General features: G+C 45.2%; 1 long non-coding RNA gene across 1 annotated transcript in view; it reads right to left on the bottom strand.

The window, feature by feature from the left end:
• Window positions 1-1452: 1452 nt before the first annotated feature.
• Window positions 1453-19807, bottom strand: part of LOC117583447 — a 23501-nt gene continuing 5146 nt past the window's right edge. The window contains exons 2-4 of the long non-coding RNA XR_004573794.1: window positions 14600-14603; window positions 3941-3946; window positions 1453-1620 (exon numbers count right to left, since the gene is read on the bottom strand). This is a non-coding gene — a long non-coding RNA (uncharacterized LOC117583447). The remainder of the gene's footprint in view (window positions 1621-3940; window positions 3947-14599; window positions 14604-19807) is intronic.

The following is a 19807-nucleotide window of genomic DNA, read 5'->3' as shown; positions in this document are numbered from 1 at the left end:
TCGCATCCGATGGCCACGCAATCGCCGCGCCGCATGCAAACAGATCCAAAATCCATCAGCTGGTAGACACATTGCACCTCTGAGCTGATCCGAGCTGAGCCGTGATCTCTCTGCTCCAACACGGCCAGATACATGCATGGGAGATCTTTGTAATTTGATGCCAACGCTCGATGATTGCTGGAGTGGCCTACTGGAAATTAAATACACACTTTTGGGGGGAAAGAGTATCTCAGCTGGTTGGGCTTGATATCTCTTTTAATGCAAATGCGTGGAACCTTTTCTTTCCTTTTTCTCCTTTCCACTCGATTCTAACGGGATCAGGCTGCTGTGCTGTTCTCTCATGAAAACGCCCAAAAGTGCCGCTCTTTGTCTGCTCTTCCACACGCATTCGAATTCACCGTAAATTCGGTCCTGAGAGGGGTAACTATTATACGTAACAACAGCAGCCGCCTCGCTTGAATAAACCATAAACAAAGAGATTATTGTAAAGAGTATCGACGCAGCGACTTCGTTTATGCTTATGCCATTGTTGTCGTTGGTCAGGTTCACGTTGGCGCTAACGTTTTAATGTAATAAATTTCGCAAAATTGATTTCAACGTGGCTCAAGCTAACTGCCCTGCCTAGAGCTCTGACGGCACCGAGCATTTCGTAAACGCTCAAAGTCAATTCAGCTGTCTCTCTCACTCTCTCTCCCTCACCACTTCCCATTCCCATTTCCATTTCCATTCCCAAGCCGCTGCCAGAGTGTCTGACTATCCGACTGTCTGTCTGTGTGTGTGTGTCTGTCTGTTTGGTTTCCAATTCGTTTGTTTGCCTCTGCCTCTGCCTCTGCCTGATGGTTTCTGGTTGCTCTGTCGGTTGGGCTTGATATGTGACACCTTGGACTCGGCCTGGGACGTGGAGTGGGCATCTCGGCCTGCACTTTGCACCTAGCTGGAACTTTCTTGGGGGCTTCAATTAAGCACCCAGTGGGAGCTATTAAGTCGGCCTGGCCTGTAACGTCTAATCTACGTACATCTGTGTGTTTGGCTTATTTGACAGTCCATTTTAATCGTTCATCGTTAATTAGGCGAAATTAGTTTTCCGTCTTAATTTGCATATTTGTTGGACATCTGCCCAAACACGCTTCATCGCGATAAGTCCGAGCCTAAGTTGTGTTTGGTATGCCTGGCCAATGGAGATTTGATTTGGGTATTTGAAAGTTAATTAAGAGATCTATATTGAACGCAATTGGAGACAAATCAAATAAGTAAATTAATTAGGCTTGTCATCCCACTAGCTATTAAGCCCACTGTAATTGTTTCAAGCGAATTAACATTACACCCACTGTGCTGTGCTCTCAGCACTAATACATGTAAATCCGCTCTCCACGAAAATGGCGTAGAATGAGATGTGGAAAAGGAAAGGGTAAAGGAAGAGCGAGAACAAGATCAATTTTGCAACGGCGAAGAAGAAATTGACACTCGTTTTCAATGGCAGCGGAGTCGGTATCGCGCTTCGTTTATTTTGTTGTCTTGTTTATTAACTAAAAGTGCCTGTGTTACAGTAAATGTGTGTTAAAAATGTGTTTACTTCGGTTGCGTTCGTTTCAAATAAATATAATAACTACATATAATAACCTACCGCCAAGAGAAACATATGATAATGAAACATCGCTGCAAGTACCTTTGTTTATTCCATTTTTGTTTCTGTGCCCCGTCCCCCTCTTCAATCTATCAGCTCAGCCGGCAATTGTCATAATTCTCTTGGTTGAACTCGTAAACTTGCAGCCGCTTCCCTATATTCGCTGCCCAGCCGTAACCCATTGACAAAACCCCCCGCTCCATGTCGCGCCGCCGGGTCTGTAGTCGATTGAGTTCACCCACTTGACTTTATGTGTCAGCTGGGCAATAAAAATGCGACACCGAGTAGTTTTGCGCCACACACAGGGGGCAGACGGGTGACAAGAGAGTGACAACAGTTAGAAATAGGGGAAGGAAGACTTTACTTGGCCGAAATCAAAGGCGGACAGGGGCATCAAACACAAAACAAAACAAAAACAAACGAACGGAAAACCAAATCCAAGTCCAAACCAAACCAAACCGAACGACTAATTCAAAGTTGTCACGTAATAAAAAACAGATACACCAACCAACCGAAAGCACAAAAACAATAAGCTACAAAAGCGAGAAACAATCGCTCGACAAATAATAAAAATACAAGAAATTTGCATTTTTTTGTCAAAGAGGGCGACGCGTCGTCGAGGGGCAATCGATGGCGACAAGAAATTTAACAAAGTACAAATTGTTATTTGATTTGATTACGTAATGACGTCACACATACACTGCATCACACCACTTCCTCGCCATGAATGTCTTTGCCGACATTTATCATATCATCTGGCACTTTGCTATTGTTATACTCTTGCAGAGAGTATCAGCGGTGGGATAAGATGTTTGTAGTGTATATGGTACATGCAAACATACATACATGCCTTACTCTATGAAAGAGAGCCTTTTTCTGCAAGCAGTAAGTCAAACTGTTATACGCCTTTCGGTTATACGGTGCATCTGAGAGGGTGTGTAAAGCTTCGGCTTTCCGTCCACATCTTTCTTTGTTTTTACTGTGTTTGTTTTCGTTTTCGGTTCGGTTTATTTTGACACCCAAACTGATATCTCCAATTGGATTCCAAACTGAATTAATTGAATTGCATTAAAGCGATTTCCGTGATTTGTGGCTGCGTTGATAGCAGCCTCTTCCATTCATCCAACCAGCCCCAAACCCTTCTCTAAATCTGCATAATAGAAAGATAATAATTGACGTTCGAAAAGCAGCTTAAATGGAAATGCGTTTCTTAGTTGGCACTCCGAAAAATGAACAGCACAGCACAAATTGCTGAATTTTGCTTTTCCTTTGTGTGTGTTTGTTGCAGCTCCATGGATTGTCATGGCAGAGACGATGGTGGGAGAATTAATTATAATGTTCGCTGAAATGAAAGTTTTTTCTCTCATTCTACCGAGCTATTTTATTTTTTTCTTGTATATATTCTTTGGCGCTTAATAAAGCGGAAGGAAGCGCAAAACTTTTATTCACAAAGATTTCCACCGCATGGAAAAAACTTTTAATTCCGCTAATGTCGATTTTGAGATGGCCAAACTTACACAGGGATCGAATATGCGTGCGTGGGTGCTTGGGTTGTGGATTGGAATGGTACATTTATCCCCCCCCTAAGTTACCATTAAGCCGCATCAGGCTCATGAGGGTGTGGGGGGGTGCAGGGAAAAAATATTTTCCCTAAGACGGCTTAACTATGAAAATGAGAATAAAAGCAAAGCCGAAGAAAAGTTCAATCAGTGAACGTCTGTCAACAGCGATGACAGTCAAATATTTAAGTTATGTTTAATAGCGAATAAATATCTAAGAGAAAATAAATATAATGCGAGGATTTTCCTCTAACAAAACTTTGAACAAAAGCATGCACACATTTTTGTTTTGCTTAATTAAGTCTCCAACAAGTGACTAACTATAATAGCTACTATTAATGGCCCAAAATGATTAAATATTTCCGTTTTTAGCTGATAAAATAGCAAAGAAAAGCGTATTTTTACGGTGAATGAACTGAACTGAATTCAATTGAATTTATCTACCATATGCCATATGCCATATTCAATTTGTTGTGTGTGTATTTCCATAAAATTCTTTGCATTGCCAGGGAATAAATTTGCGATATAAACGCATATATGGATGGACATTTTTATAGTTTTGCTGACATTTGATGGCTCTTGAAGGAGCCACACATCCCCCTTCAGCTGCAAAAAAAATATCCAACGCTGTCGTAGGCATTTCCTGAAATATGCAAATCGATTTCAACGCTCCTGTCCCCCTCCCGTGCGAATTGCTGCCAATTGCTGATAAAAAAATAAAAAACAAAAAGCATCAAAATGCTTTGATAATACATACAAAATGCTGGAAAGGTGTCAGCAGCAGGTCGAGGGAACTTTCCTTTTCTTGCGTGGCAATTATAAATTATTTACATTGCTAAATGTTATCATATCAATGCGGAGTGCTTGTCCCCAGGGCTCTGTCATTTCATCTCCCTTAGATCTCCCCCCCAATCCATTGTGCACTTTTGAGGCAAGTTGCTGGAACTGCTTGAGTCGGAAATTAAAAGCAGCGTTTGAGCTCCAGCTATGTCCCTATCTGGGCAAATGAATCAAGGAGCCCAACCAGGCTGACACCCAAAACGCTTAGCCTTGGCTATAAATTCAATTTGTTGGCTGGTTGCCTCTCAGCTCGGAGCTCGGAGCTCTCTGCACTCTGCACTCTCCGCTCTGTTTCGTACTCGGATACGTGCTAATGCACAAACCTGGCTGGCAGTCATTTGTCTTTCTCTGCTGCGCGTTTATCACATTTTATCAATTGTCCAGAGGTATCCGTTGCTCAATCAGTCCTCCTGCCAGTCAGACAGTTAGACAGTCGGTCAGCGGGCAACACGACCCACACAAATGAATAGATAGAAAGGGATCCATTTGTATGCGGCACCGCACAATTAATGACAAATTTAGAATTTTGCCAATCTCTAATTACATCACAGCTTAAAGTTGTTTGGGGCCTGCTACGACTTGTTGTGGTTAAAAGGCGGAGAAGAACAGGGCTGGAGCGGCTGCTTTGAACACTTATTTGAGAGACTTTCACCCACAGAAAAGATCAACCTCTGCTCACTGATCGCGCGTGCAATTTATGCCTTAATATTTCTTAATTAATTTTTCCTAAAAGTTGCCTATTTAAAAGCTAAAACAGAACCCCGTTTAACTGTCTAATTTATGTGGCCAGCTGCCAACTCCCGCTGTAAGAATCTCGAACCCAAATGATTGATCAACGTCAGAGGGATTTTAAGTATGATTTGAATCTGGCGCGTCTCGCTGCTTAACCCTCCGCTTAATGTCATTTTGCAGCCCTAGTTGTTATTTGGGGAATTATATTGCTGCGGTTGGCTGCCTCATTTGTCGAAGAAGTCGGGAGGCTGGAGTGGCTGGAGTGGCTGGAGGAGTGACAAAGGCCGGCGCCCAAAATCAAATGAGTTGGCAGCGACTCAGCCCCCGTCCCGTGCTGCGCGTTCCCCTGGGAGGCATGAATTTGAGTTATGACTGAAGCGGAACTTTTACGGGCAACCGTAAATTTTTGGCGCTGGCACTGGCTTAATATTCACACCTTTCGTTGACGGAGGGAGGATGGTGGGTGGAGGGCAGCGGCAGCGGCAGCGGCAGCGATGGCCAAGTTATTTATGCGCACGCATTACGACTGATACTGAAGGGGAGTTGGGAGTGGGGAGTGGGGAGTGGGAGCGACATGTAGGCTGAAGTAAGGATGAGTTAGGGACTGGCGCTTTTTGCTGGCTGATTGCTGATGGGTCATGGTTTATTATTTACTTTGCTGTCCGCCGCAGCCACTCCACCTCGAGTTGCTTCCTGCTGTTATTGTAATTGAAAGGTATAAATAACATTAGGCTAACAGCAAATAAATTCATGTTGTTCATGCTCTCTCCCTCTCTCTCTCTGTCTCGTGCACTTTTGACCTTTGTCCGGTAAGCACTCTTCACGGGCTAATCGCTCATGGGACCCATCATGGGTCTCATCATCTCGTATCAATTTATTGGCCCAATGTTATTTATTATTTACACTACACATTGATTGCTATTATTGCTAATATTATTATTTGTGGAGGGTCTAGGTACTGCTGCTCTGTGCATTTTTTGCCCCTTGTTATTTATGAACTCCCGACGTTTGGCACGGCCTCAAGGTATTTTTCAAATAATAAATATTCCTTTAGGTTTTGCTGCTCTTGCTGTTTGTCTATGGCCAAAAAAGGGTATATTTATTTTGTTAACTAAAAGGAAACAAGGTGTACAAATATTAACAGAAAATAGCGAAATTATGTGACAGTTTTGAAGCCATAAAGAAGCTCCAACTTCAGAGAAAACTCTGCCCTAAATCGATAGCTAAAATACAACTTCTGCCCGAATTTATTTCTGAATATTCTTCAGGGTGTGTCTCAGGGTGATTTGTTAACTGAGCATTCCCAGACCCCACCAAGTCATGCGAAATAACTTCGCATTATATCAAGATGAATTTGCTGAGGGATCGTAATACATTTGGGACCTCTTCCTAAATGTAGGGTATCCGAATCCCAAATGGAATTTTCCTTGCCTTTTTCTTTTTTTGGGTTTCTATCTCTCTCTCTCTCTCTCTTATCTACGTTTGCATATAAACATTTTTTATTTATTGCGTTTTTTTTTTTTATAATTGAATTTGAATAATACATAGACACAACACTTGGCCAACAAGGCAACTTCGAGTGTCTGTCGAGTGTCCTTTGTGTGTGTCTGTTATTAAATTATTGTTGCTTTTTCTTTCATTTGTTGCTGGTGGTGGCCAGACAGGCATGCAAATACAATAAATGTATTTAAAATTGACAAATGGTTAGCAGCATTTGTTGCTGGCATTTCTGTTAGCTTTGTTAAGATTTATGTTTCAAAGCCACAACAACAACACATACACACACACACACATGAGGAGTACAATTGCATAAATTAAGCAAAAATCAATTGAGCGAGTGTGAGATTAGAATTAAATTAACTCTCAAGGATTGCCTGCCATTTCGTGCAATTGAAACTAGAATTTTGGCACTTGTTTGGTATGTTTTTGGCAAGTCAATTTGTAGCAGAAATATACCCATAAATGTGTGCAAGGCATTTCCTATTAGCAATCTTTTTGTTGCCCTAATCTTTAAGTAGGTCTAAGAAACATTTAAGCCCCGGAGCATTGGCCCTCTTTTTGGGCTTAGACTTTTAACAAATAAGTCGAATTTCCTCGCATCTTTCTGTGAATGTTTTTGGTTTTTGTTCTTGTGGAACGTTTAAAGATTCATGTGCCCTTAATTAGCTTGTGGCTCGAACAGACAGCGAGAGAGAGATAGAGAGAGAGAGAGAGAGAGAGAGAGAGAGAACAACAAAATCAGCTTAACTGCCAGGCAGTGCCCCTGCACGTCTGAGCTCTCTTTGCTATTAAATATGTATTCGAAAGGGAGGCAGTCAGGTGGGGCCTGGCATGTGTGCTGCATTTGTTTTTGCGGTTATGCGTGTGTGCGAGTAGTGTCCAGTAGCGAGTAGCGAGTGGAGTGGTGAGTGGTGAGTGGAGCGTCGAGCGTGGAGTCCACTAAACGGCTATTAGTTCAACTTCTACATAGGTGCGTGGGTGGGTGTTCGTGTTGCGTTGGCTGAGTGGTGTCTGTGCCCCCCGACCCGACAGGCTCATGCAAAATGCATGACCCACGGACTAGACGATGGAGCACTCTCGACGGTTAACGACTCGTCCCAGCGGAGTCCCAAAGTGATTGTGGCTAATCAACGTTGACCACAGCTTTGGTTACGCTGTCTTCGACTTCGACTTCTGCTGCTGCTGCTGCTGCTGCTGCTGCTGCTCCAATGGAATCCCATTAAAATTAATCACGAAAAGTGACGAAAAGTTTTTTGGGACTGTACCTGCGGCAGATAATGTGTTAATTAATCGACGATGAGGCGTCGTGTACATGTTTGATGCACAACTAAAGATTTGTAAGCAACACTTTAACGGCTGACTCCCGCGGGAGTGGCAGGAGCTGCCCATTCTTTGTTGGACCCTGCACGGAAGTGGTCATGCAAGTGGAAAACGTGACGGACACACACACGGACAGGCAGTGCTTGGGTTGGGTTAGGCCGAGTCTGGCTGGCCACAATTTAGCGTAGGAGAAAAGGTTAGCATGTTAAGCATTGATGTTCTCGCTGACGATGTGCAAACGTCGATGAATGAAATTGCAACCATGGCAGGCAGCCATGGCAGCAGCACTGCTTGCCACTGTTACGCCCATCCATCCGGCGAGTCCATCCTCAATCCTGTCTTTGCTGGGGTGCTGCTCTCCTGCTGTCCTACTGCGGGGTGTTTGCTATTGACTGGTAGCCGCGCACTCATCCATCGCTAAATGAGGTACGCTCGTAATGAGTTACGCAAAATGCAGTGCCCATTGGCAGCTCTCTCTCCTTCCTGGCCCAACCCAAAATGCTGCCAACTCTTGGGCATCGCTGAATGCATTTTGTATGCCTCTGCCTCGGTGTCTGTTGTGGCCATTTTTGTTGTAGCTGGACATGGTGCTGCTGGGACATTGTCCGTGGCATTTGCCTTGATTATATGCGCTCCAAAATCCGGTAGTTATCTTTAGGATACATCTGCGCGTTCTAATTGAAATCGTTGCTGCTGGCTGGCTACGTCATTTGTGGTTGCTTTTTCCCTGGGCATTCAGGTTTCGATTTCCACTTTGCAGCATGTGTAATTATGTAGTACTTATGTATACATCTATGCACCTGCCGAGCTGACATCAATCAACCATCCTGTAACAATATAACGACTCTGCCATTAGATCTTTATAGTTTTTTAATAGCTGTTGATAGAGCCACGCCCTTGGGGTGTGTGTGTGTGTGTGTGTGTGTAACATCTGTCATTTATGCTGTAATTATGGTTTTTATTGCCTTTCAGCCATCGTACTTAGTCCCTGTCCCACTCTGACAGCGTCGCTGAGTCGTAAACCCTATTGGTATTGGCACTGAGCGCTTTTCCGCCATTTGAGCACAGCCATGCAGGGACTTCGGTTACACTTAGGAGTAGAAGCAGTAGCTGTAGCATCAGTCAAATATTTTGGAACCTTTTCCAACCTGTCTCTCCGTCTCGAGTTGTTCATGCAACGTGCATTAGACTCGTTTGCTTCTGGCAGTGGTCGTTCATCTGGTTTATTGGCCACTTGCTTTAAATTGTAAATCCCTGGCACAGCAGCACAGTCCAAGTCAAATGTCAGTTGACAGCCAGCAACGAGCAACGAGCAGCTAGCCAAGTCCCAGCAGCCAGGAGTTCAGTCCATTGCTGCTGCTGTCCCTGTGTGTCATTCGTGCTCTTTTCTCTCTATCTCTATCTATCTGTCGACTGCTGTGTGTGTGTGTGCGTAATTGATTCGTGTTAACTCTTGACTGGCAATAGACGAGCATGCCAGGTCCCAGTTGCTCCTTCCAGCTCCTGCTTGGCCTCTCTCTGGATCATCTCTGTCTTTGTGCGGGACACATTTGCCGTCATAGATCATGCACTTGGTTAAATCAAAAATTCTTGATGTCAACTTTCGTTTTAGCACACGACTGACGGGTGGGGGGGGGGGTGGACGGGCTCTGGTCTAGTCTGGCATCTGTCATCCACTTGGTGTCCTCTTTCCTTTTTTTTGGCATTTGTAATTTGAATTTTATTACGTGCAAATCCCTAAGCAACGTTTAATTACATTAAACTGATGTAAGGCAAGAGCCCCACCGCCCGCACTCCATACACGATTCACATTCAGCAAACCATTCCGTGGCACATCTATAAAATATTCATGAATTTGTATTAAGTGCCGCGACCTAACCCAGTTTTATGCCAACGAACGCAAAACGCAAAAATATGCAGTTTTTCCTTCCCTCCTCCATCGTCCTTTGCTGCCTTTGGCAACTTTTGCAACTTCAGTTATCCCCCTGCCCCCCCACCCCTTGGCTTTCTTTTTGGGGTTTTTCATTTTCTATTTCTGGTGCTCTCTGTGTTTGTGCGTTTTATTTTACGATTCGGCTTACCTGGCGACACCCCCGCGCACCAACAGAAAGGAAGCAGTGCCAAGCAGTAGGCAAGCAGGAGGCAGGCTCACTGCTTGCAACGGAATATGGTAACTAACGATGATTGAACGCTTTCGGTTGGTTGATTTTGTCGCGCAGATACAAAAACCTTCTCGCACACACACAACGTTGACACCTTGAACGTGCCGTTTCAAAGGGTTGGGGGGGAGGTGCGACTATGCCACATGGCAAGGCATACAATTTGCTAAAGCTTCAGCCGCTGTCGTTGCTGTTGACGACTGCTGAAGCCGCGCGCCACACACACACACACACACACACACACACATAGCAGACAGACACACACACTCACACATGCAGTTGGTAAAGTTTTGCATGCATTTGGCGCATTTAAAGGATTAACGTCATAAGCTTTGGCGCTACACACGCGATGACAGATGAATTTTACACAGCTGCCAGTCCATACCCATGCCCCATGGTATGCATACAATGTACATGTACGTGTGTACGTGTGTGCGTGTGTGTGTGGCAGTGTCTGTTAAGTCTTTATGCTTGTGGTATGTTTTTTGATGCTCGACTTGCTTGCCAGTGCCACTGCTGCTCCTGCTCCTGCTCCCTCTATATCCGCTTCTGTGCTGCATTCCGTCAACGCGTTGCACACCCCGCGAAATCGTGTGGCCAGATGGGCATATCAGTGTGGCCAGCCCTACAGCAAGCAGTCGTGGAGTAACGGGTACGTCATAGTTCGTAGCGGAGCTCCACTTCTTCGGATTGCAAACAGTTCTAAGTGCGATTGCTATGCGCTGCCTGTAGCCACGAAGTGGAAGCTGCTGCTGGAATGGTGAGGTTTCGGCCTGGCAGTCCCGTCATCAATCAATAAGATTAAATGTCAGCATAGCTCAAGTGCTCGACGACTGTACTTGATGTCTTCCCAAAAATACTCCACGAATATAAATAAATAAGTTATCATTTATGTGTGCCTAACGATGATTCATCGCATAATCAATACCCATTTTCTATTCATTAAGCGAGAAATCATAAACCTGTACAGGAAGTACATTATCTATCCATCAAGCAACTTTAAATCGTTAATGAAAATTGCCCCGGAAAATGCTAACCATATTTTCACCAGAGCCCAATCCGTGTTGGAGCTGCAAATATTTGTGTGCAATCATTCATTTGGACAACTCACAAATGTGGCTGTTTAAATATTTCATTTTATTTAAATCGAATTTTCGCACACGGCAGAATCTTTTTTTGCCACAGAAATTTAAAGTCATTTTGGCGCATTTTTACGGGCATTTGGTTTTTGGGTGCTGCTGCTGTTCTGCCTCTGCTATTTGATGATTTAGCTGCTGCAATCAAAATGATGTGTATAACAAATGTACGGTTATTTATGCATACAAAAATTGCACGGCAATTAACTCTTGTGTGGGTGTTGGGTGGGTGGAGCGACACCCACTCCAGGCCCCACCAGATTTCTCGTGTTGATAAAAAATGCAACTGACTGCCGGATGGTCATATATAAAATAGCCATGCTGCTGCTCCACGCTCCCTCGCAGCCATGCTGAACAAATAGCCCTGGCACTCGCAGTGACCGTGGCCCAGCTGTTCAGCCCCCGCGCGTCCCGTTCCACTTGCAAATATTATTGGTTTAGTTACATTTGCATTTGTAACTGGCGATTTACACAGCGGAAATAAAACACAAATCGCTGCTGCAAACCGACTGTACAAAATTGCACACCGCACACCAAGGGGGGAAAAAGGAACGTAACGTAATTGCAAATGTCCGACAATTGCCAGCCATTCCCCCCACTAATGGATGACACTGTGTGGGGCACAGGAAAAGAGAGTCCTAACTTGGTTCGAGTTCTTAATTTAATGGAATTATTAATTCTGAAAGAGTTTCTACTCTTTCATTTTTAATCGAATATTCCTAAGTTCTTTACCGAATTATGGCCAGCCCAAGCAATCGCTTGCAATCGATTTTAGTCAAGTAAAATATGTTAGAAACATATTTCGCATATTTTCTGCATGCTTTGAGTGTTCATTTTTGCTCAGTCTTTTCCCCATGGGCCTGCTGCCAGCTGCCAGCTGCCACCCGTGCCACACTAATTGTCGAGCCATAGAGCATAGATTCCGGCATTTGCATTTGAACTGAGAGAGCGGGGCAGAGGTGGAGGTAGCCAAAGCAATTAAAATATTTATACTCCTGCTCCTGCTCGAACTGGTACTGTTTGTGTTTCTGTTTCTGTTTTGTGCTGTGCAATTGGTCAGAGAGCTGGCTGCACACTCCACTCCATATTTTTTGTGTGTGCTGCGCCATCGACCAGGGTGATTAGAGGCGATCAGGTGCTTGAGTGTGGAGTCTCTGCCATGATACTCGTTATGCGGCTGCAACATGCAAGTAGCGAAATTCCTTCGCCAAAGCCAGCACGAAAGGCAGTCTGTCCTTCAGTATTTTACTCGTCCCGTGTTGTCCTGGCTCCGGCTCTAGCTCCCATGCATAACATCAGACAACGAAAATTGTGCGGGCGTTGGGGATGGAAAACGGATGCCGCCGTCTTTCCAGGTCGCAGTTGTAGCTGTACCCTGCCGTCGTTTGATGATGATGAAATGGCGTGCCAGCGGATACTATGCACATGCCCACGCACGACCCACACACACACACACACACACGGATGGATGCCTGTGTATCTGTGGCAGAAGGGAATGTGCAATAGAAACCAAAAATATGCGATATAATTCCAAAGCACAATAGCATGAAGTACATCATCAGTGTGGATTTATGGTTGACTGCTGGAATAGGTCAGCTGCCGCATTTACTCCGAGAGAGAGAGGGAGAGAGAGAGGGAGAGAGAGGTGCAGCAGGCAGTATCAGCAAGCAGTGAGCAAGCAGTGAGCACCAGCAAGCAGCAGGCAGAGCAAGCAGAGCAGCTATTGGAGCCCGTACCGGAGCCTGTGGCTCGAGCTTGAGGTAAATTACATGCCCCACCAAAGTTTAGCACACATATGCCACGCCCCCCCCTGCACATGCACCCCGCACCCCGCACCACGCACCCCGCACATGCACTTTGCCTCTGGCCTGTGCTGTCTCAGCTCTCGGCTGCCGCTTCGAGTCCGCTGCGAAATATTGAAATCTCTCTCTGACTGACTCTGCAACCGAAAACAGAACTGTGCACAAGCTGAATGGATTGGATGCCGGCCCCACCCGTCTCCCACCCTCCCGTTTCCCTGCCTCTCTAATGACGTGTGTTTGACATGAAATATTCATATGTGCCCACAGTCAGATAGAGTTCTCCTGTGCCCCGCCCGGGAAAGGTCTTTAAAGTGTCACCAAGTTTCAAGCGCAGGCCCCACAGGCCAAATGCAAAACTCAAATCGCTTGGCATTAGTCTAATGGCCAGCACAACTGGCGCATGTCTTCCTCTAGCCCAGACCCAGACCCAGAGCCAGAGCCAAGACCCACAGACTCCCACGCAGAGCCAAGTTCAAATCTAAGACGCTGCGGAAATCAAGCGCCAGTCCTCGTTTAAACGTCATCAGCGATGTCTTAACTGAAATATTCCTAGAAGCGACCTTCCTGCTGGCTGGCCTGATTTGTAATTCAAAGCCAGTGGGTGGGTTGGGTTGGCCTGTGGGCGGTGGCATATGTTACGAATTATAAGGAATTAGATTCATAATAAAATAAAGCAGCCCGCCGTCAACTTGTAATCAAAACAAAATATTTCCCAAGCCCCAAACGAACCCCGTTCCTCTCCCCCTTCAGCACGCACGAACGCATTGTCGCTTCCCCCACCAACAAGAAATGTTGCTCTGGGGCAGCAACAACAGCAATCAGTGCACAGTTTGGCTCATGGTTTTTGGTAAAATTTCTGGCTGCTGCCATCAGGTGAAATTTGATTAGGGTCGTAAGGGCAATGATTGAGAAAACGTGATCAAATATGTTGCCATAAATGTTTAAATGTTGCTGCCAGCTCCCATCCCGCACCAATGCTGACCCTTCGCTGGCTCCCAACCACCATTTGATTGCCATTGTCCGAGACCGGGCACTGCACTGTGCCATATGAAAGGAAAGGAATGGAAAGAAAAAACTTGGGTTTATTATGTTGATGACTTTTAGCTGTGATTATCGTTGCCCATTTATGCTTGTCGTCGCTCTAACGCTTATAAATGGTTTCGGTATTTGCTTCTTATCTCAGTTAGTGACTGTTTTAATGATAGGAATTGGATTGTGATACCCTTTGTCCTGGTATTTATGCAGCATTGTGGCCCTTAAAGAGATTTGTTTACAATTATAAAGGTAATACGGCCAGGAGTAGGCAATGAGCTGAGCAGCGATGTAATAAAAGCGTCAATTGGGAAGGTATTTATGGTCAGAGTTGGTTGGCAGTTAAAGTGTTTATTTTGTGCTCAAACCAAGGCAATTTGGCAGGAAATAATCCTGGATTTTTATCGCCTATTTAAGTATTTTGAAACTATTTTGAGCGCACAACTGTCCATCTCATCTATCTATGTATTCCTTGCCTCAAGTCTATGCCTAATTTAATTTGACCGCAACGGACATTTGACACGTGTTAACATTTGCTCGCTTGCTCGACTTGCGGAGTGGCCAAATTAATTAACAATTGTCAATGTGGACGTTTTATTCGACTGTTAACTGGGAGGGCTAATGCAGCAGCACACAGACAAATAGACACGCCCCCTTCCGCACGGGGGTGGCATGGGGCAAGGTCAAATGGATTTGGTAACCCTGCGATTTGTGGGCATTGTCGTGAATTGACTAGAACTACTCTCAGCGCTGTTTTGCGGCTAATTAGGGCATGGATATGAGGCGACCTCCCACCTCCAACAAGGTATGTGGTTTGCACACGAGCGTCTGTATTGAGTGGATTTTAAAGGACTGCCAAGGTCCTAGACAGTCTACCGTGGAGCAGAAGCACCACTAAACTTCAGTTATAATTACGCTAACCATAGGACTGTCCTCCATTTAAAGCAGAAACAGAAACTAAGCAAGTTGCCGGCTCTGTCCCATTGGGGTTTGACAGCTCGAAGTCTCCACCCTAATTGGTATACCAAAGTCGAGGATGCTCATCCGTGCTAGAGCAGTGCCTTTGGGGGAGGTGAGGGCAGGGTCCCATCATTTCTAATTTATAAACCTAATGCGGTGCTGACGCAGAAGGAGCGCATTGCGTGGCCACAGCTCTCAAGCAGAAGGAGCCAGGAGCCAGGAGCCAGGAGCAGCTGCATTGTCTTCACTATTTAAAATCATTTAATATGCAAGGGTCTTTGTTCCATGCTGCGCCTCAGTCTCAGTCTCAGTCTCAGTCTGCTGGCTCCTCCCATCTCCTGTCATATTTATTTTTCATTTGAGTGCAGCGCAGAAATAAAACTTTGCCATTTGCCAAAACAAGGGCGCGAATGTCGCGCTTCTTGGACGCACGTCAGCTGGCATCCTTCCTTGCTTCCAGCAAGAAAAAGGACATGCATTTTCATATAATGCAGTTGCAGCAGCCACCACCGAGCAACGAGCAACGAGCACCGAGCACCGAGCACCCTGGCAATTGTACATTATTTAGCATCCTCCTTTAAGGATGCAGTGGATGCCGCGCCTGAATAATTGAATAGACTTTCTGCGTAATAAATGCTTTTGCTGTGGAAATGTGGTGAAAGTTTTTGGCACCCTGCCCACCACCAGTTGTATTTGTATTTATTGCTCTTACTGGAGGGGAGGCTGTGGGCTCATCGGTTGCCGATCAACTCAGGCTGTCAAGTGGCCATCTTCTAAAATGAATTTTTCAACAGCATACTTAGGCGGCAAACATAAAAATTGTGCCGCACGTGTTCATTTCCATTAAATTTCTATTAGCGGGGGGGGGGGGGGGGGGGGTCCAAAATTCTCCAGCAATTAGGCAATCCAGCGTGGGCCTGGGCTTTTGGGGAAACTGAATCGAAATTGTTCATCAACAACATCCTTGCTGGCCATGCGGGCTTTCCCCATTTGCGTAGGTATTCGAATTGTTCACTTGCCAACGATATTTTCTTTTTTCTTCTCCTTTTTTGCTGTTGGGAGGCTCGCACTGGGAGCAAGGAAATTAAGTAAAAGCCACCACTTGGGCTTGGGCTTGGGCTTGGGCTTGGGCTTGGGCGAGCGACAGCTGGGAATATCATTCACAGGTGGCTTCGGAGTGGTAAGGAAATAGGGGAATTACTTTACAAAACCCTAATCAACGCCGAATAAATATTTTAAAATTGTTTGCCATGTGCATTCTTGTGTAGGAATAATTTAAAAATTGTTTCGATTCATTTCTGTACCAAAGAATTGCTTTGGAGCGCCCATTAAATATTTTTTTAAATATTTGCACAGGTCTAGAAATAATTTACACAAATATTGGAGCAATTCCCGTATCAAATAACATTACAAATTGTTTTTAAAATATTTTTCCCTTATCCAGTTTCGTGTCTGTCCAACTTATTCTTTGCTTTTGTTACCTTTCGCATCCTGTTGCTCGGCTGCCTCCTGGTAATCGTGTGTAAATGATAGCGAACAGGGGGAAAAAAAAGCGAGCAAGCAGCCAAAAGTTAAATGCAAAGTTCTGACTGTGAAAATGAGCTAAAGTGAAGTTCTTTTTTGCCGTTTCTTCATATTATTATTATCTGCCTTAATTGTTTTTCTTTCGACTTATTTACTTGAAGAGGGACTACTTCTGGCTCTCTCTCTCTCTCTGCCTGTCTCTAGATCTTGTTACTATGGAAGCTGTGAAAATTTTAACAACTTGGCCAAGAATCTATTATGACGCTCACCACGAGCACCTCAGGACCAGCTCATTTATTTCCGCGCTGAAATTGCCCAGTGACAAAGCGCTTTTATGAACCCGCTCGACATGGCCGTCCCCCTTCCAGCTCTCCCCACTTGTTGGGCCTTTGCCCGGGGGTCCTGGGGCCGTAGCAAGACATCAGGTGTTTGGATGATTTGACAAAAAGTGTTTGGCATTTTGTCGAAACGCGCCCCCGTGTAAGATTAGTGTGGATTTTATGGACTTACGCGTCGTCAGCTAAACTGCGTGCGAATCTCACGGCCAGCGGCAGGAACTCCACTCCTCAGAATTTGCCTGCACCTGCTCGAACTTTTGTCGTTTCATGGCTGAAAGTTGTCCATGCCTGTGGTTGTCGTTTTTCCTTTTGTGTGCCGCCTGCTGTCTGTTTTAATTTGTTTGCTTTTATTATTGAGAGATGGCGCTCCTCCCCCTCACCTGTTTGATTGGCCCTAAGCCCCCTTGGCCAGGTGCTGTCTGTCAATTGGTTTTTGCTTCTCTTCTTCCTGTTGTGCCGTGTGGGCTTTGACTTTTGGTTTGTTAATTGATATTCATACAAGACGTGCAGCTCAAGATGTCAGCCGCAGGGCGTGTCATCAAAGATTTCCGGACTGGAACAAAAGCACGTCCCGGATTCATTAATAAGTTTCACTCTCTGCATAATTATATACAACACTGGCAGCGGAAATTGCTAAAAACGATGTCCGACAGTGGACCAGCACCAGCGACCAGTGGAGAGCATTGTGAGCAACGATGTCAGCGCCAGAGCCAGCGATGACGCACTTAACTTTTAGTGTAGAATCCTGCAGTTTTTACGCCCCACTCCGTTGCTCAAAGAGCCACCAACGTCATTGTCGATGACTGCGGCGCTCGCTGCCACTTGGCTGCAACTTTGTCTGGCTTCAGAGCCAAGCTGCAGCTCCAGCTAGCTGGCGACCATAACTCCTTGTCCTGTTCAGCAGTTATTGAACATTTTCAATTACTTTCAGTCGAAAGCATAAATTTTTAATAATTTGAAACATGATAAAGGGAAATTAAAGGCGAAACTTTTTGCCCAAATCAAAAAAAGAAGCAAAAATATATATTCCCGTCATGGCGCACACAGCAGGGGGAGGCTGGGGGGTTGGGTATTGCTTGTCGCGCAGAATGTTTTATCAAACTATTATAATTACGTTGGAAAGACACAAATTTTAATAAATGATAACTTTTTGTCGTCAGCTCGTCGTAACTTATTAAAAGTATAACGCACAACGTGAAGGATCTCTCTCCGCCGGGTTGGTTTGGGTTGGGGCGGTGTCTTTGCTTTATTAACGAAATGCTGCCAAGTAAATTTTGTTATCAAAAAGTTTATTATGCCATGTTTTGGCTTTGTCCTGGACACGGCTGCTGCAGTGCTAGCATTTTTAAATAGATTTTTTAATATATAAGCCGGAAAGGAACGATGAACGAGAACCGAGAGTGAATTTTAATTTTAAGACATGAGAAATACGTCCAAAGAAGTGTGTGTTGTTGGGCTATAAATACTTGCAAACACTGAGCTTGAAATGTGGCACACAAATTGATTGAAAACCTCACAAATCGCTCAAATAAATGGTAAAAGTGTGACAGAAGCTGCCGAATAATTGTGATCTCTTTCTAGCCAATGAAAAAATGTAAAACAAATGTTTAGAAATTGTTAATGAATAATTGGAAGCTTCGGTTCAAGTCAAAGTTTTGCTATATGTATTTCTTATGTGAAATTTACAGGTTCCAATAGCTAGCTACCTATCCACACACCCCACATGCTGCACAAGTATTCATTCATTTTGAAATACACACAAGACATTTTGGGACATTTCTAATGCATGGCCAAAGGGGGACATTCCCGAATTGTCGATGTTGAGTTGCCAAAATGGCAAAAGTTTTTCGCAAATTATAATGGAGGATGGAGGAGGAGAATATTTGAATTTAATTTCGAGACAGCGGCGGCTGAGTCAAGCAGTGGAATAACTGCAATGGCGACAGCAGCTGTTGAGCTACTTTAACAGTCTGCTAGCTCATTAAGTTTTCTCCGCACACACACACACACGCACAGGAGAGAGAGAGAGTGCGGCACACAAATAAATTTGTCACAGAAAATTCTGCAACTTTGTGTAATCCGCTGAGGGACGGGGAGGAGCGCGACAGTCGCCGTTTCGTGGCCACCAAGGGAAACCACAGCACAGCCGCCTGAGAATCTAGAAATCAACGAGTTTATCTCATTAAAAAGTTATTTTCCGCAGCAGCTGCAAACACACACAGCCCGAGAAAGGGAGCGAGCGCTGGAAAAGACTTTTCCTACACATGCCCAAGACAGAGCCCCTCCTCCCTCCTCCCGCCCCCCCCTGCCATGTGTACTTAGAAGTACAGACCGCCCAGGCAACGAAATATGTAAATCCACTTCATTTAATTTCGCATTTAGCCAAAATGCTAACAGCAAATGACAAATATTCTTGTTAAGAGAGGCATAAATGCAGCCGGGGCGCGGAGCGACTTGCCGCTCGGTCTGCCTTGGCGTCTATCCAAATGGGCCGACGGCAGCCTTAGTCCTCGTCGCGGCTGCTTTGTGGTAGTGTCTGTGCTCGACATACTTTGCCTTCAAGTATTTTCCAACTACAGCGTCGCCGCCAAAAAGACAAAGTACATTTCCGTTGGCAGTTTCCGGTTTCCGTTACGGTTTTGATCCACACTCGCTGCCACTCATTGTGGTGGTGGTGGTGGTGGTAATAAATCGAAGGCATCGATTCGAAAATTAATATAACTGAGTGCCAGAGCAAGCGAGAATTGCAAATCAAACAAAACAGCAAGCCAACACCGTGTCCTGCACGCCAAATGAAGTGCATGGAGACACAGCTAACCCTGTACGGCTTTGCCTTCTGCTCCTTTTGTTGTTGACCATTTGTGAATGCTTTAGCATTTGGTCAATATTTGTGCTGCGCTTTTGCGTGTCCAGCATGGACCCCTGTGCCGGTGTCGGAGTCTGCCTGCATATGCAGATGTAGCCTGAAATGCTTTTAGCCAAGCCACTGACCTGCCTTGCCTGGCGTTTTTACGAATTGGTTAACAACATAAAAACGGGCTTACACCAAACGCACACACGGCACACACATGGAGTCGAGGCTTCGGCTCCGTTCCCTCTGGTGCACTCTATTTCCCTGCTTGCTTTTGCACTGCTTTAGCTCTGCTTGTGCAGCTCTTGCTCCAGCTGGAAGCAGTTTCTTCTGCCTCCCTTTGGTGTGTCTGTCCATGTGGGCTCTCCAGTAGATTAGCATGCTGACCGCCTTGCACTGGTCAAGCCCAGAGCCCCCCCCCCCCCCCCCC

Source organism: Drosophila guanche, unplaced genomic scaffold (assembly GCF_900245975.1).
Source record: "Drosophila guanche unplaced genomic scaffold, DGUA_6, whole genome shotgun sequence".
NCBI classification, from domain to species: domain Eukaryota; kingdom Metazoa; phylum Arthropoda; class Insecta; order Diptera; family Drosophilidae; genus Drosophila; species Drosophila guanche.
This window is presented reverse-complemented; position numbering and strand designations above follow the sequence as displayed.